The following is a 17,077-nucleotide window of genomic DNA, read 5'->3' as shown; positions in this document are numbered from 1 at the left end:
CTAAAACCAGTTCAAATAATTGAAATATAAGAAATGAGCGCCTATTAAAATATGAAAATGAGCTTCAGACGAAGAAATTAAAGCCTTTGATTAATATATTTCATGCCATATGGTTGGATCAGCAAAGATTTCGCTCAAAAACGAATGGTTTACAATAGCTATTTCCATCAAGATAGCATTTTTAAGGAAAATCATTTTCTAATCGCCGAAAACCTACATCTGCACTGTAGACTGAATGTGGTGGTGATTTTGACGTGTGTCAACTATTTCAAGAAAACTAACGCAATAGAAAAATGTTCGATTGCGATTGAAAGTCGTTATAGGGAGCTCATATAAATGTTACCTGTGGACTGTGGGATAAATCATAAATCATACTAAGTTACCATTAATCGAAAAATGTAATATTTCAAATAAGATATAATAAAAAATTTAAAACTGCTCAGGTGCACTCAATGAAGTCAGACGACTCCTTTGCCATAGTTTCTCATTTTTCAATTCAAACCCACTTAGCTTAATTAGTTCTTCGACGGTATCGTTGGAGTCCAGCTTAGAGAAAAAAGAGAGCTTAAAAACAACCTTTCGAGAAAATGAGCCACCTAAAGCTACGCAATAAATTGTTTCACGTAGCGTTGACAGAGTGCAAACTCAAATTGAAAACTATATAAAAATGTTTTTTGTACGTCCTCAAGTGTGGTTAAGGCAGGGAGAGTGCCAATTTCCCTCGAGAGTAACAGAACACAAAATGGTGACCCCTTTCTTCGACTCCCTGCCTCTTGATAAGTCACCGCGTCTATTCGCAGGCTCCTGGGAAATCTATAAATGTACCTGACGGAGCACACCAAACAACAGGTCAGAGACCAATGGGAAATTCGCATTCGGATTCAAAATTTAAGGGCTTTTTTTAAGACTGCCGAAAGAAAATATCTGAGAAGATTATATGATATTTATCAAAAAATAATTAGAAACGAAATAAATATCGCATTTACCAGAGCGTTATTAGTGAAAAAACATAATATCATCAGCCAGAATGAATAGAAAATACACCGAAAGCAAATTTGTTATATTCAAAAGTAACAAAACTAATTACACTAAGAGGTATTTATGCATAATATTTGACGAAAGTTTCACGTAAAAATCTTATTTTTCTTACTAAATGATTATAAAAGATATTATTATATAAAATTCATAAAATTTCTGACACCCAAACTTAAAAAAAAAAAATTTTATTCCATTTTATTATAATTTAACAGAGTCAAATCAAGGTTTTTTTTGGTAAAATCAACTATAAAACTATAGAAAGTTCAAAATGGCTAGTATATATTTTTGAGAACGAATTTACTCAGCCGATACATTTTAATTTTTTAGGCCCTCTTCCCTTTCCGCAATGGCGTTAATACCAGGATGCACCAGCGAATGAAATAGGGTACCGAAAATCCAGAATGTGACGTTATCGCTACTCCGAACATTGAATGCGGCTTAAACCAACGTAATGCGTTCCATCGCGTCTGAAAATTTCATGTGCTCTCTGGACCAAGTGAATAGCCATACGTTAAAGCCATACGAGGCTACTCTGAGACCGAGGATCCTCACCCGACGAGCACGCTGTCATTCAGACTAACCAGGATTGAAAGTAGTGAAAGACATTGGAAAGATATTGCTTTCGTAAAGCACGTAAAGTAGTTCATAAATTTGGCAGTGTTTTATAGATAATTGAGCATTGCTGTTGGAAAATTAGGAGATTTAATTTGAGCGATAAAATCATTTAGAAGGAGAAGAGAATAGATGGTTAATGCGCCGAGTAAAAATGTGAATAAAAGATTAGTAACAGAGTTAACATGAAGTGTAGTGCTCGATGAATGTGGGACTTGGCCTTTCAGATACTGAGGCGAGAATAGATTTCGATTAGTCGCTGGGCTTTGAGGTGCGAGTGTAGCGAAGAATAGATAGATAGATAGATTGATAGATAGATAGAGGTCTTTATTTGGGCGAAATTGAGACCAAATGGTCCCTTCTTCCATTTAACCCAACGTCGTATACATATTATATTAGGCATTATACTTATAGTTACATTCATATGTACACATAAATACATATAGACAGACATCAATTCATTTGGCACAGATTTGCACATCGAAAAGAAAAAAGTATATATATATATATATATATATATATATATATATATATATATATATATATATATATATATATATATGTATATATATATATGTATGTATATATATACACACACACATACACATACATGCATACCTATATGCATACACATACCTACACATATACATACATATCCATACACACACACATATACACATACACACATAAACATACATACATGCATGCTTACACATACACAAATGCATACATAATTACGCACATACACACCCATACATGCATGGGAAGAATGGGAAAATTGTTAAACAGAGAGGAGGGCAGACGTTGAAGTCTAATGTGGTGCTATGGTCTCTTCACCCACCATGGAAGGGTAATAGCATTGCCCTTCCATGGTGGGTGAAGAGAGAAAGTTTCTGGGGGAAATCCAAAAGAGGGGAGAGAAAGTAGAGACAGGAACTATTGAAATGTAGCGAGCGGGACGTTGAAGGTCAAGAGCCGAGGCATATTTGAAAAGTAAGGACCGTTTTCTTTTTAACTTACTATTGGTGGACGAGAAAAAGTTGTACGCATGCAGTGCAATTTATTGACTGTTTCCGAAGCCACTGAAATTATTGTTTTGATTCGGTAGCCATCTGCTTATCGGTGAATGCAGATAACAATGCCCGCGAAAATCGCTGCTCCCGCCAGTTGCTAAGTACGTGCTATGATTCGATTTTTGTGCGCAAAAGGACCATCAGCTGCTTAAATTTGTCTGGAGTTTTCTTTAGTTGTAGACTTACAAAAGTGATTGAAGGAAAGGTTAAACATCGGTGTCGAGACTTCAAAAATGGCCGCTCAAATGTGTACGATAAAGAGCGAAGTGATAAATCCAGTGTCCAGGCAGATGAAGTCGCTCAAGTGGACTAAGAACTGTGACCTGTTCGACGAATGACGATTAGTGCTCTGGCTGATAAAAATCCTCTTTTTGGACGCACCAATATTTACACAATCGTTACGAATATAGCTTGGATATCACAAATGGTACGCAATATGGGTACCGAAGAGCAAAGAATGTTGAATGGACGAGCGTTTTTGGAGCACTATTCCCGATCCCGCCCTTATATCTAGCGACTATCTCCTCTTCTTGAACTTGAAACATTAGCAGGCTGGACCACGGTTTTTAGACGACGAGGAACTCAAGACCGACGTTGTTGAATATCCAGATGAACAGGTTGAATATCCAGATGACGAACTTCTATGCTGAGGGATTATCGAAGCTGCCGCAGCGCTACGAAAAGGTCTTAATAGTGAACAGCGATAGTGTAGAAAAGTGAAGTCGGCTTGTGGGAAACTAAAGCCTTAAATAATAACATTTTCTAAGAAATATATTTTTTCATGACCAAACGGTCCTTCCTTTTCTGATATGCCTCGTAGAAGGGAGAACGTTGGGTAAGGGGGGTAGAGGAAGGAAGAGATTAAATTTTTTGGACAGCAAGAAGGCAGGTAGAAGTTACGAAATGAAGAAGAAAATAATGCATGTCCAGAAAGAAGAAGTACTCATGATGAAGATAATAGTCTTTAGAGACCGTCCGTAAAGCTACCTTCAATCGGTGGAATACCTTGAATGAAAATTATTCAAATGGAAACTCATTCTCGACAACCTTATGACGGTAACCTCTATCCCCGGGACTTCCACCCGTCAACCCACGCCGTCCCAAGCCGAGATGGGCCTTGCGGCGGAAGAGAAGCCGCCGACATCGGCAGGTGCGAAACGCCCGCCGTGACAGTGGTCGGGTCACGTGGCCCATGTCATTCAGAGCACGCGACCCCCCCTTCCCCGATTTATTGGACACGCGCCACCCTCCCGCGCGAACAGCGGAACTAACGAGGCGTGATGTAGCGGGATGACGCGTCGAGACTAAGGGGAGAAGAGAAAATCACGTCTCAACACCAGAGCCGTGGGGCAAGCCCTAGTTCGTGGGGGAATGATCGCTGGGTTGGCTGGGTGCGGGGCGGGGTCTGTTGCGAGGGCATGAAGAGAAGGTACGTGGAACTGAGCATTTGAAGCACCGGCCGAAAAAAGGTTAGCGCAGCTGCTCACGCATCGCCACGCGTTCACCTACCCCCGAAAGCAGGGGTCGCCAATATTTTTTTGATGCTGACTTTAATAGTTTGACTGGATCAAAAGAAGGATGTATGGCTTGCAGGCAATACCTAGTGCTGTATTCAATTTCTACCTTCTCGAAATCCATTGAGAGATCTCATGTAGCGCCAATTCTCATTTAGATGGTTTGTAGGAAGCTTATATCCTCTCCTCGAACACCAGAAACTCGGCACTCCCTCAGGAACCTCGACTTCGCCCTCAAATTGGAGACTGGCTTCTGTAATTATTTGCGATATCTCTACTGTCTGGGCTCTACAAATCTCTCTTTTCACTTTTCCCAAAAGACTGCTTTCATTAGGGGATTGGTTCCTTAAAGTTGCCCGAATAATTTCGATAAAACCCAGTAAGCCAGAAAGAAGTAGCTCTGTGACTACGCGTATTACTCAAAAGCCAAAACGTCCCTTCGGCAAATTTCGAGGATGCCAGGGAATGTGAGCGGAGAAGATATTGAGAAGAAATGATATATTTAAGGCTGTGAAGGGAGAGTTTCAGGTCTCCTGTAAGCAAATGGGCTAGAGGAAGAGGGTTGCCATAATGGAAGGGACAAAGGGAGGTAGAATGCAATGAATTTGAGGAATGATTTAGTGCAACGCACATGATTTTTATGTAAATCAGTCCTCAGAACAGCCCAGTTCCTTTAATGGCCAGGATATTTTTTAAAAAGAGTTTACAGAGTTCATTTCAAATTTACCTTTTAGAAATAGACTATTACTCGTTATCGTTTATCATACTCGTTTAATCTTGCAGACATGGATGAATTATATAATGTGTTTTCGAAGATACCACGGGCTGCGTGAAAACCTTTGGAAGTCACGACTGATCTGCGGGCTTTAGTTTTCAGACACCAGGAGTAAATACCATTATATCGAGTGCTTAATTACCTGATCATTAAATATTGAACTAATTTTTTCCCGGAAAATTTAATCATTGACACGTTGCACTTCGATTGTTTCGAATAACCTGCGGATAAAAAATGTGGCGCCGAGAAATGCATCGACTTTCTCAGCCAACCTCGTTTCGCCAATCCAAGCCGCAGTCCACCCAGCGATGACGCAAGTGAACTTTTAAGAGAGGATAAGAATTCCAATTAAAGTTCCACGTAGAAAGACGCGACAAAATAACCAGGGCCAAGGGTGACGAACCTTTTTTACTTGATACTGACACCGGAGGGCGATGACGCGCAAGGCATTACTCTCGTGTCAATGAATCCCGTAATTTATTACGTCATCTTGTTTAAGAAACGTTAATCCGCTGATTGCCAACTCTGAGTAAAAATGTGCTGGCGAAAACATGCCACCGTGAGATTCTGTGATGGGATAGCACAAGCATAAGCGAATAAAAACACTTTGTACCATTTATCCTATATATTCTCTGAAGTATCGGCAGTAAGTAGGCAGGGGTCACAGTCTCCACCAGACCATGGGGTGGGTAACTCCGCATCATCTGCTGGACAATCCGCCTTTCTCGCATGTTCGTGGTATCTTCTCTGGCTTCTTATCCGCTCATATAAGGAGCAGTAGGCATCCCTCCGTGGCAATTGCACTTGGCGGAAAACTCATGTCTCCTGTGAACTCTTTTTCATTTGAATTGACTGGCTTTTTGCATTTTTGTAATTGAAAACATTTGAATATTATATTAATTTCTCAAAGTCACTCTCATAAATGGATATTTGGCCTATATGTCTGCAACGATACCTTATGTTTACCGAAGACTTTAAGGAAGTCGTTAAGAAATACAGCACATAATAATGACGGTACGTTTAAGGTAGGATTTATGATGGACTCACGGAAGAGCAGAGACAAAACTGAAAGACATCGATAGCCAGTGGTTTTTAAGGAGGATAAAATATTACCCGAGCATGAGCATTCCACGGTAATAGTAAAGCTCTATCACCCTGAGCTGAATGCTACTTAAAATATTTCGGGAGTTACGAAAAATTGGGTTGAATTGAACATTAATAAATTTAAATTGGAAAGGGTGAGAGAAGGAAACGCTCATAGGGAGGAAAATACTCGAAATCGGAGAATAATGGATAGAAGTATGTGATGAAGTGAAGGAAATTGAGAACAGTTATAAATGGAATGCAATGCTAGGAGATGAACGAGTTGCCTGAGGCAAAACAGCTGCCTGAGGCAACTTTCCTTCCCCTCAAAGACTCCCAACCACCCGCACATTCCCCTCTGGATGCCTATTTTGTCCCAATTTTTGTAGTACGTCGTACGTTGGCTAATTGAAAATTTTCATGCCACACTTCTCTTCGTGTCACAACACCCTAAGAATCCTGTTTATCCATTTTCCCGTTAGAATTCTATTTTATCAAAAACAGAGAACAATTCATAATAATGAGGAGATTGCTCTTTTATCATATTTGAATTCTACCACTTTACCAACGGAATTTAAAATCGCGATGGTATATCCAATACACAACCACTTACAAGCCCTTTTCCGGTTGCAGCCGTTCAAGAGGAGCGAGGCCCACGGAAGAACGGCAGCCGCAGGTCTCCGTGGGACAGGGGGGTGGATGTCCACCGGGCTTCGCTTCCGCAGCCACCCTCCACGGCGAAGCACCGCACGATTCCCACGGCGTCGTCGGACAGCGGGGCGGGCAATGGGCCTTCCGAGGCTCGGAGACCCCCTTGGCCTCCGAGGGCCCTGGACCACGATGAGGAGGCCTCGCCCTTTACGGTGGTCGGCGTCCGTCCCCTGGTCCCCTCGGCACCTCCCGACCCGCCACCCGGCCACCCTCTCCTCGACCACCCGCCGTGCTCCCTGCCGTTCGGCCTCTACCTGGCGACGCCCACCGTCCTGCAGCACCATCATCACCATTCACTCCTTCCTCATCTGGTGGAGAACTTGGGTAGGCGAAAAACTGGTATTGCTGTTGCGATGTTACTGACCAGTCGATCGCTAGTGGGTAGAGAGTGCTCTTACCTACGGACTCAGGGGCATAGAAGAACGCCATAAAACCCCTTTATGCATGACATTTCCCCATGATATCCTTTCCTACAAATGAGATCAATGGGTCAAATGTGTATTTTAAATAATGCATTGATAGTATTCCTTTGCAAACTGCACGTTACCCACATCGAATAAAGAGTCCAGCGTTCACGCCTATGTTCAAGTAGGCCACCACCATGTTCGGTAAAGAGGGCGAGTTTTATGATGGGCAGAATAGTTGATGACGGACCTACAAAAGATATCCGCAACATAGAACGAGCACGGGCTCATTTATTTTGCCCTTTACTTTTTTAATTCTTCGCGGGCGAATCTCAATGAGGATGAAAAAATTTCCTTCCCATAGACACCAAGCAAAACTTGGTGTCTATGGGAAGTAAATGCATTTGTTAAGTGGCTAATTAGGCTCTCTTTACTCGAAATTGTTTACGATGCTTCCCAACTTGTGTCGTGAAGTCGTATAATGTACGCCTGACGAGTACACTCCGATCAATCCTCATTTTGGGTGTATTAATTACTACACCGCAGTCATCGGGTGGCCTCACCAAAATTATTTTATTTAAAATTTATCATCGTCATACTTCATGATTATTGTTTAAGCAAATGGAGAAAAATTTCCGAAATGAATTATTTGAACTAAAAAAATAGCATAAAGTATTAATCGCAAATATGAAGAGTCATAGACTAGCATTCCGCACTCTCGAGTGCTCACAATGCTGTAGGCAATTGTTAACCTACGTGAGAACGTGTTATTCAATTGAAGGACGGCGCGTGGCCCCAACTAACTCTTTGTGACCCACTCCCTTCCTCCCTCACCCTTGGGATTGCAGCTCAGCTGCCGTTGGCCGACCGCTCCCCCCAGCATCTCTTCTCGGTGTCCTCCCGTCTGCTCTGGAGGTGCGCTCTTGAAGCCTCCACCTCCCGCGCCCTCGCCGGCATGCACCGGGATTTCTCCGTCCGTCGCCTCCGGCGGACCGTGTGGCCCCAGCTGTTCCTCCTGAGGGCGGCCGTGGCCCCTGAGGGGGCGTGCAGTGGATACGGCCTCATCCACCTGGCTCTCCAGCGGGCCTACCTCCTGGGGAGCGAAGACCCGACACTTCTCGAGGCGGCCCTATCTATGAAAAAGACGATCGACTGCCTCCAAGCGCTGAGCCTCGACGCTCTGGAGGTGGGCTTTTTGGAGACGCTGCTGCTCTGCAGGAGGGGTGCGTGTCTAACTTTCAAACAATGGCCTACTTCGTTGAAACCTTGTTTCCGATGAAACGGATGCATTTCCACGCAATTAGATCATATGGTATCGAGTGGAAATGCAAAATAAAATTGTCACTGTATCCTACACATTAAAGCTAGTGAGTTACTAGGTAATTTGTTTTTTTTAGCACCTTATGCGGCAATTCTTGCTCTTTTTCTTCTAAGGGACGCCAATAGGTAGACTACTGATTTGAGGCAGATTTTCGATATTCCCAGAGAACGATTGAACATATCCGTATGATATTAAGCAATTCTTAGAGGTGTTTGCTGCACAGAAGCTATGCCGCCACCGCTAAATCTACGTGTATTATACCGCCGCCCAGGTTATCTGTTTGGCTCGTAACCGTCGGCAATTTAATCGGCAGCGATACGACGAAGCGTTCACATATAAAAGACCGCGATGTTGGAAGCGAACCTATATAGCTCTCCGATGGTGAGTGCTAGATAGGCTATATCCATTTTCTTCCGTTCTGTTGTGACTTACAAGATCAAATCAAAGAAAGAAAATCGATTTAAAAAAAATATTCGGATTTCAGTAAAACAAAAAATAGAATTTTTTGACTTTGTTAAGTTAAAATTTATTTATTCATCGGTAAACTTTCATCATCTTTGACGCGTCTAGACTTGTATAAAAATATATTATGTTGCCATAATCACGCAACCGTCATTAACATAGCATTCGGTATCTACTTTATCGCCGCCGCTCCCCTCGGCGCTTTGCCGAATTCAGAATCGAAGATGGAGAAAGGCAGAGAAAACAAATTTCAGGCTTGGAAGAAGTTCTCTAGGTGTGCGTGGATGAAATCGACGTCAGGGCTCAGCTATTGCACAACCTCTAGGCCCAAAATCCGTGTCCTTCCCCCTTCGATTCTCTTCCTTCCTTATCCTAATTTCTCTTTCCTCCAATATTCACCTCATTGCGACACTACTAATCTACCCATAATACTGGAGAAAAATAAATACATGGTTAATTGAAGGTGTGAAAAACTTAAGTGGAAAATTATTCCGATCCAGCTAGTTATATGGGTAACGCACCTGCCTGCTAACCCAAAGGACGCAGAGCCGTTTCCCACCCAGGAGTGTCATGATAACTCTAAGCTTTGGCCATTGGGACCCCTGGTCACCGATCAGGAAGGGCTTAGTTTGATGCTAAAGGCAGCCGGGCGATAAAGTTATATCCGGACAAGAAAAAATCTACTTAAAGCAAGAAATAGTTTAAGCTCAGGGTCATCCACGCGATATCTTAATAATTGTAAGAGACCATCCAAAACCTACGCTTAATGGACAACCTATGATGATTTTTTAATACCATTTCCAAAATTTTGTGGGCAGTTGCTCTCACTCCGAGATTCTAGTAAAAGTTGAAAAATCCGTCATGTTGTCTTTCATTGTCACTGCAGCCTCTCAGGGCGACGTAAAACAAAAGCGTCTGCCTGTAAAAGCAGAGTCAAATAACTAAGGTTTCCCCATTTTTTAAATTGATTATTTATTTTTAATTAATTAATTATTCGTTATTGCTTACGGAATTTTGAATAGATAATGCTTGATTCGGACTTAAGAACATTTCTTCTATGCAGATTGGTGGGCCAACGGCGAGGAAGTCTTCGCGGGGAAGTGGGGCGTCGGTGGATGCACGGCTCCCGGCGGGAGGGAAGGGGACGAGTGCCGCGTGCAGTCGGTGGAGGAAGGCACGCTGATGGCCCTCGCGCTGCATTCCGACAGGAGGCAGAGGGGGAGGCACTCTCTCATTCTCCTGACGGCCGTGCCGGCCATATTGAACGGTGCCATACAGAACTGCAGCCATCCGCACGCCTCGCTACTCGACCAGGACCCACTGAGCAAGCTGCTGTTCGGTGCGCCTTGCAAATCGCTGCTGGATAGGATTCTTCAAGCCATACTCTGAGAGTTCTCCACCCTAAAGCGTTCTCTGCGTCACACAACTTAAAGGAAATGACTCCTGACGCACCCATATTAATGTGTGATGCTACTGTAAATTTTAATTTTAAAAGTTCTGAATAATCTGTGTGATAATTCGTGTAAATTTGTTTCAATACAATCATAAAATCCATAAATTTATACCGATTCTATAATATATAAATCTGAGAATTTTTAACTAAAAGAGCCACGATAAACATTGGCATTGTTACAAAAAATGGTAATCTTCCGATTGGATGGATTAACTAACAACTAACTACCGCATTATTGCTACGACCAGCCTAGCTGAAACAACGTGACACTCTACGCAACACTAAACCCCTTTTCGATTCCAAATTCTGCCTCCCTTCATTCCATCCAACACGCCTATTATTTCCAACTTCCGCCCAATTTAACGTATTCCCTCTAATATAGTCTACATTCCATCGCCACTCAAAATACTCCGCGTCCAACTTTCTTGCGTCCTTTAGATTTCTTCCCAAAATTACCTCTCCCACCTTACCAGGCATAGTCCGTATTCGTTTGCTTTCCTTTCTTTTAATTATATTTTCTGCATAAGTCACCGCATCCACTTCTCAAAAACCTCCAATACTCGTAAGTACATGTATCGTCTTGTCTCAACTACGAGATTTCCACTACGTAAAAAACTACGACCCATTGAAAAGTTTTGACTAAATTGTTCATAAATCCTTGTACTATTTACATTGTAGGCCCATTTAATATGCACCTACAGTCACTGGTTAGTGACTAATTGTGGGATAAGCACAGCCTCCATTCCTAAGGATTCATTAGAACTCATGCCCTTTTGTAATATGGGCCTAGACCCAAAGCCACCAGATTAGTGTGCTACGAACCTGAAGAACGCAGGTGACTATAAACCAAATCTTAAGGACAAATGAGATATTCCATGTTAGGTAAAACTTTAACTACTTCTAAATAAAACTACTTCTAAATAAAACTACTTCTAAATAAAACTACTTCTAAATAAAACTACTTCTAGATAAAACTACTTCTAAATAAAACTACTTCTAAATAAAACTACTTCTAAATAAAACTACTTCTAAATAAAACTACTTCTAAATAAAACTACTTCTAAATAAAACTACTTCTAGATAAAACTACTTCTAAATAAAACTACTTCTAAATAAAACTACTTCTAAATAAAACTACTTCTAAATAAAACTACTTCTAAATAAAACTACTTCTAAATAAAACTACTTCTAAATAAAACTACTTCTAAAAATGAACTACTACTTGAATAAAGGAATAGCATTAATACATTCACTTATCTTCAAAATGTTATTCCGACCTTGTGAAATTTTCTGGACCACTCTCTTGTATTCTCTAGCATTATCTGATTTTAAAATCCTATACACATGTGGAATCGAAGTTCTTCTCGGCCTTCCTTTCAGCAGAGGAAAATCACAGTGTCTTCATGAAAATCCTTCACGTCTCTGTCAACTAATAGCGACCAGAATATGTTAATCACACCACAGGTCACTTGTAGAATTGGCATGAGTACGCGTTCGGTCAGAAGAAAACTTTTTTGATCCGTTGCTGTTTTGATATAACCTTCAACAAAAAAACTATAAAATCGGAAGCCTTTAAATTCTCTATAAGCGGACATCCTGTAATCAAATTACTATCACTGCACTACGACATTTGGGCAACAAAAAGGTATCACAAAATGCAACGCATTGACACTTGTCGAATCACTCCTTCGTAGCTAAAGCATATTCAGTATAATATGCCAAACTACGTGATTCACTTGAAATGATCTTAATAAAAAGCACGCATTCGCAGAGACATTGCAAGCATAGCAAGTGAAACTACCTCCCAGCGAAGCTCTTCGCCCACTAGCTTCCTCTTGAACTATCGGTGGAGTTTGCAATGCGAACCTAGTTCCCTCTCGAGCTAACCCCAACGTTGCTGTAGGTCAAATTGGGCGTTAACAGTATTACTTCTGAGAGTCAAAGAGGGCTCGTCCCCGTGAGTCGAATATGCGCAAAAACTTGGTGGCTTCGAGGTAGTGAAATAATCGTAACGCTGACTCATACCTACGACGAGAAAAGTGTATTTGTTCGATTTTCCTCAGGAAAAATCCTCAACATGGGAGTTTGAAGGAAAGGGAATGATTTCATTAGATCTACTCCGAAATAATTTGACAAAGGATGTGGCATTTATTTTCATCATTTCAGTGTTACGTTAGTGGATTAATAACGCGCGCAATTTCATATATGCAGAGTTTAAAAATATTGAAAAATCTTAGATTCAAAATCGTGGAAGATTCATGGATGAAATGAATTATTTGCATATTTTTTATGAAATCTGCGAGTAGTGGCATTGGAGCAGTAGTGGATAGTTACAGATATTTTTTTCTGTTGGATATTATATTTTCATAAAAATCATGGAAAACTGGTACGCTTAACAAGAAACTTCGGTAAATATATGCAGTGCAGTTTTGATATAGTCTTTTATTCTGATTTCCATTGAAGATTAGAAAAACAATTTATTTAAATATAATCGTTGAAATTTACACGCAACAGTGCTTTTAGTTTTCTAACTTTAGTTATTTTTCTCGCTGGCGATTGAAAAGCAGTGTGGGTCGCGGTAGTCCACGGGTAGAGCGTTGGACTACTGACCAGATTGCCCAGGTTTGATTCCCGAGCAAGCCTCTCTGGGCACCTGCAGCTCTACCCAAGCTACGTGATTTTTCGAGTGCCAGATCTTCTTGGGAAACCATAACCGGCAGAGGGAAAGGAACTACCCCACCTACCCTGATGTGTGAATTTCACACGCCGTCGGGCTTTGTAATGGGTGAATTCTACCATCACCTACCAAACTGACCCTCGGGTTGAATACCACATGTTATGTGAAAAGTAATATGAAACATGATTCACCGAAGACCTCTTCATTTTATTCCCCAAGCGGTCCTAGGAGTCCTCACTATTTTTGATAACCTTGAAAAATAATCATCTATTTACAATTCCCCAACTAAAAATCATATCCGGTTACACTTTCTCTATGTAACAACTACTTTAGTCAGGATTGGGAAGAGGCTATACGCTTCAATGAGACCTATGTCAAAATTCCACTAAGCAAGGGGCAAATTTTAATTCAGGACCCGTTATACATACATGAGCCCTTTCGATTTTGACACTGGAGGCTCCGAAGACCTGGTAAAATTACTAAAGCGTGTCATTAGCTTGTTACCCATTTTTGATGGAAAATTTTGAAATGGTAACCTAATCTGTAACTTAACCAGAGGGGTCTGAGGGGATATATTTTACAAAAACCAGAGAAAAATTTAAGCAGGCCAAATTTCTTCGCGTTAAGGAAGACGTATTTTTTTAACAATAAGCATAAATGAATGAATGACTACCTATAATGAATGCGTGTATGAATATGTATCCTAAAATTTGGCAACCAAGAGCCATTGGCGTTCGGCGGGTTGAATACCTATCGTAGTTCGAACCTCCTTTCATGTAACTGTAAAATCTATTAAAGCAACATTCATATTTTACTTTCCATTCACTTTTGTTCATCTAGCTTTTTGACCCAGATCATTCATGAACATTCACCAATATCATGCAATCCTAGTGAAAACCCATGTCACACCCACCATAGAAATCAACATAATGATGAATTTTTTTGGGTCTCATCTCAGGACAAGGTCACCAGTGGTATTCCAAAAGTTGTGGGATCGAAAAAACACACAATTAAGATTTTAGCTTGAGTTACCTCCAGGGGCATCACCCAGCCATGTAGCAGTCTTCAGAGAGATACCCAAAAAATCTACCCAATAGGCTAAGCTGCCATATGGGTCATTATTGATTGAAACTTTGAATTATATTCCCAGGAATGAAGAAATGATGGGGGCCCATGGTTCTTTTTCTGCTGTCTGGACATTTCTGGTATCCCCAAGCCTCTGAAAGCCAGATATATTTGCTTATTAAGTTTCCTAGGGAGGAGCCATTAGAGTTCATTCTTCGCCCATTCTTTTATTTGAACTCAAACATATCATCTTTTCTTTAGCAAGCAAGTACATCATCCACCAGATTAATACAAACATGGCAAGAAGTTAGATAACAAGTTTCCACTTAAATGAGGGATTAAGTGGGAATCTGAAAGCTTGGTTCTCATCAGTATAGAAAGTGCTCCCACGTAATTCGTGACACCTTAACGTTTAATCCACTGGAATTCAGCATCTGTTCTTTTTGTCTGTATATATTTTCAATTAAAAGGTTTTGTGGGATTCTTAAGTTGTCATTCAATAACAAAAATAAATAAATTGATTGTTCAATTTTATTCCTGTAAACCATGCATCACCTTTGGCTTTACAAAGCACTAAAAATATACATTCTTCAATATATTCATGTATTTATAGTATGTACACAACTATTCATAAGTTCTACATGGTAAAACCAAAACCAACCGTTTACCATGTGTGGAAAAGCAAGTAGCATTTTCAGCAGGATACCTCATGATGGTCCTGAGAAAAGCTTATGCTAGCTAATTCACTTGATTAAATCAGAACGCATAGAATGGAGGACAACTCTCATTCCTTGAATATTATTTACAATAATGGGCCATCTTTTAAGTGGCACACACATAAACAGTTGAAAAAAAATTATTATCATTATTGCTAATATGGCTTAGTATGGAATTGGGAAGGCAGGTATAAAATTGAAATTATGATCATAAGAAGACTAGCTCTTTTTTAAAACTAAATATACAACTTCAGAGTTATATTTATTACATGGCTTTCTGAAAGGAATGAACTATATTAGAGATAAGTTTGACATGTAGTTAAGAGGAATAATGTTTCTTCTCATACCACCATTTACATGAATACAAGGCAACAAAATTATAATATTTTTGGAATAAGCATAAATAATTTCAAGTCTAAATTAATGAATACTTTGCATACAGTTTGTTTTGCAGTAGGTACACTCATGATTACTGATTAGCATTATTACTGATGACTGATAGAAAGTCTAAATGAGTTGGTGATTTCGAAGCAATTTCTTGCCCAGGTTTAGAGTTAATTAAGTTTAAATTTATAATTGTTATCATTAATTTAATATATAAACACCATTTTTAATTTTGAGCTATGAAGCAACATGCCATTTTCCGTTTTATTAGAAACTTTGAAATGAATGTATTTGTCTAATTGAGCATGACTTTGATGAGAATGTTTTTTAGGTAGCAAATAATGATTTAAAAATGCAATACTTAGCTATTAAATACCTGCAAATAGCTGTATACATACCACAAAATTATTTTTATTTACTGTAGATTAAAAAACGATTGTCTACTTTGTATTATGGCTCAACGGTTTTGGGCTCAGTAGTGTGAATTGCTTGTGTTTTTAAATTTATTATTTTATGATCAATAAAATCATCATTCAAAAGAACATTTTCACAATTTTTTTCATTGCCATCACTTTTTTATGAAGTCCTATTAAAATTTCAGTTATTATCGAGTTTTAAAACAACTTTGCCATGTTAATAATTAGAAATGGTATTGCTTCTTGGGTATCACTAGTGTCATTTTATGATAGTTGTTACAATCACGAAGAAGATTTAAATTAAAAGGTTCATCCTGAATTAGGCATGGTTGATATCATGGGCTTTCTACAAATATTCTACACTTCATTACATGAAGCCATAATTTACAATAGAAAACTGTGCGTTTTTAAGATGATAACTATTCCTTTCTTAGATTGTCATTTATTACACAAATCTGCTCCATTAAATTCTGTGCTTCTTAGCAATTATTAACATAAATGATAGATCAAACAGCCAGTTCGATTATTCAAGTAGAAAAAATAAATGCTACACATTCCAACTTCAAATATTACACAAACACTCCATTCACAATTATACTTAGGCCGCTCTTCATGAGAAACACAAATTAAACACAAAAAGTATTAACAATAATTGTTTCACAATACCCAAATAGGTCAAAAGAAGTGCTATTTACCAAATTATGCTCAGCATAATATTTGGTGGATAACAAATGGCATTGAAGTTACTCAGTCAATAAGCTTCATCAGTCAATGCCTTAATGTCTTTGATTTGTGCCTGGAGGAAATGTCATAAATCTTCAAGCACTAGTGCTCACTTCATGAGGAAGAATGAAGGCTGAAATGATAAACTTGTCCAAATGTACAATGATTTGGTGCACTGAGCACTTGGAATTTCAAACTAAAATCATATGAATACACAAAGCTGGAATGTCTTTGCCCAGTCATTGTGGTAGAAAGTGGAAGGTAGAGAGAGATATGAAGACTATAAATAGAAGAGAAAAAGTTGGTTAGTAAAAATGTCAACAAACATTGAATCATAATTGCATGCAGAACAATGGGGCCTTCAATTAATACAATTGGTTTGAATCATGAAATTTTAATTTAATTCTTCTCATGAATATTTCAATTTTCATTCTATGTTAAGAATAATTAGGTAATAAATAACCTGGCTTATGAACAGCAAATGGTGAAACTTTACATTAGACTGACTTAACAAGATATTAATTTATACTTACATAAAATTAAAGCCAGTAATGTGCAACCACATCAATTACCCCTTCAAATTAGAATACACCAAAATAAAAAACTTACACACCTCCCCGTAAATATCACAAATCAAATAAGCCAGCATA

General features: G+C 39.4%; 1 protein-coding gene across 1 annotated transcript in view; it reads right to left on the bottom strand.

Moving 5' to 3' along the window:
- Positions 1 to 14,720: 14,720 nt before the first annotated feature.
- The window catches only part of LOC139687167 (uncharacterized), a 244,143-nt gene continuing 241,786 nt past the window's right edge, over positions 14,721 to 17,077 (bottom strand). Inside the window, exon 23 of the mRNA XM_071584299.1 lies at positions 14,721 to 16,707. The gene's annotated coding sequence lies outside the window, so the exon portion shown is untranslated. The remainder of the gene's footprint in view (positions 16,708 to 17,077) is intronic.

This window comes from Hetaerina americana, unplaced genomic scaffold, assembly GCF_022747635.1.
Source record: "Hetaerina americana unplaced genomic scaffold, ioHetAmer1.1.p SCAF_17, whole genome shotgun sequence".
Lineage (NCBI taxonomy): Eukaryota > Metazoa > Arthropoda > Insecta > Odonata > Calopterygidae > Hetaerina > Hetaerina americana.
This window is presented reverse-complemented; position numbering and strand designations above follow the sequence as displayed.